The sequence below is a fragment of the Suncus etruscus genome, chromosome X (assembly GCF_024139225.1).
Source record: "Suncus etruscus isolate mSunEtr1 chromosome X, mSunEtr1.pri.cur, whole genome shotgun sequence".
Taxonomy (NCBI): Eukaryota; Metazoa; Chordata; class Mammalia; order Eulipotyphla; family Soricidae; genus Suncus; species Suncus etruscus.
Genome location: NC_064868.1, coordinates 15,004,197 through 15,006,099, shown reverse-complemented (window position 1 = coordinate 15,006,099; position 1,903 = coordinate 15,004,197). Strand labels below are relative to the sequence as shown.

At 37.9% G+C, this 1,903-nt stretch overlaps 1 non-coding gene across 1 annotated transcript; it reads right to left on the bottom strand.

Moving 5' to 3' along the window:
• Window positions 1-1,212: 1,212 nt before the first annotated feature.
• On the bottom strand, window positions 1,213-1,317 carry LOC126000233 (U6 spliceosomal RNA). Its single transcript, XR_007492589.1, has one exon. It is a non-coding gene; the product is annotated as a U6 spliceosomal RNA (small nuclear RNA).
• Window positions 1,318-1,903: the final 586 nt, after the last annotated feature.

Sequence of the window (1,903 nt, the reverse complement as noted above, 5' to 3'; positions counted from 1 at the left end):
ATGTTATTTTAGATTTGACACCAATTGTTGTAAATGTTTTTCTGGTCCCTCATTTTGTGCATATATACTTAGGAGTGTGATTGCTTCCTGTTGTACATATCCCTTGATTATTATGAGATGTTACCTGTAATCTTTGTCCCTTATAACATTTTGTTTTGTTTTTTGTTTTTGTTTTGTTTTGGGGCCACACCCCTTGGTGCTCAGGGTTTATTCCTAGCTATGCGCTCAGAAATCGCTCCTGGCTTGGGGGAACTGGACCATATGGGATGCTAGGGGATCAAACCGCGGTCCATCCTAGACTAGTGCTTGCAAAGAAGATACTTTCCCTCAAGCACCACCGCTCTGGCCCCCTTATAACATTTTTAAGTCTAAAATTTGTTTCATCTGATATTAATATGCCAGTTCAGATTTTTTTATTTGGATGATTCAAAATCTAAACCTTTGATTTTGAGTCTATGTTTGTTCTGACTATTCAGATGTGTTTCTTGTAGGCAGCAGAATGTTGGATTCAGCTTTTCAATACATTTCTCCACTCTATGTCTCTTAACTGGTGCCTTTATTCTATTTACATTGAGAGAGATAATTGTCACTGGATTTATTGTCATCTTTATTTAGGAGTTTGGTGTGTCTATTGGTCTGTCTTGTCTTAAAGTAGACCTTTCCGTTTGTCTTTTAAGGCTATTTTTTGTGTCTGTAAAAACATTGAACAGTTGTTTATCAATAAAGTTATGTATGCTTCCTTCAAACCTGAAGGTGAGTCTGGCTGAGTGAAGCATTCATTTCATTTATTTACTTTTTGTCACTATATTCCATCACTACCTTCAGGCCTTGATTTCTTGTGACAGGTCAGCTTTAAATCCTAAGGATGTTGCTTTGAATGTTATTTCCATTTTTGATCTTGCTGCTTTCAGTATTCTATTCCTACCTTGTGGGTTTCATCATTGTGATTAGGATGAATCTTGAGTGCTTTTCCTCGGATCTCTTTTAGCAATACTTTTTGTGTATGCAGGACTTTGTTGCATGTACTCTTTAGCTCTGGGATTTTCTCTTCAATGATGTCCTTGATTGTTGGTTCTTTCTGGACAGTTTATTCTTCGGTCCATGGGATTCCAATGATTTCCATATTGTTTCTGTTGAGTTTACACAAACTTCTGTTTCTATCTGTTCACATACTTTGAAGATGTCATTGTCTGATCATTTGTTTTTGTTTTTTTAAATATGGAACACTTCACGAATTTGCATGTCATCCTTGCACAGGGGCCATGCTAATCTTCTCTGTATTGTTCCAATTTTAGTATATGTTTTGCCGAAGTGAGCACTGATCATTTGTTTTAAGACTCTTTTTCAGTCTCTTCTGGTGTATAGAGTTGCTATGCATCTCATCTTCCAGCTGACTGATTATGTCCTCAAATATTGTTACTCTGTTGGAGAAGCTTTCCAATGAGGCTTTTATTTCACCTACCAAGTTTTTCAGTCCTGTTATTTCAGTTTGGAGTTTTTTTCATTTTTATTTTCATAACCTCTTGATTCTTATTTGTGATTCATTTAGTTTATTCCATTATTTCTTTGAGTTCTATGAGGGTTCTCCACATTGCTTCTCTAAAGTCCTTAACTGAGAGGCTCAATAAATGGTTGGGACTTTTGGGGTCATCAGAGCTGCCGTCTTCACTCTTTATGCATATGTTGTTTTCCCATTTCCATCCTTGTAGTGTGGTGTTTTCTATGTGTTGATAGGCTTCATTGACTGGGAGATGTGCATTTCCAAAGAGTGGAGTGGAACAGCCATGCTCCTCTGGCTCCACCCTTCATGTAGCTCATCTCCACTGATGTGCCTTCTGTGGGCTTTTCTTGGTAGGGTTGTTCCAGTGCCAGTGGCCCCATGTCTGGATGGCAGCCCAGTTGA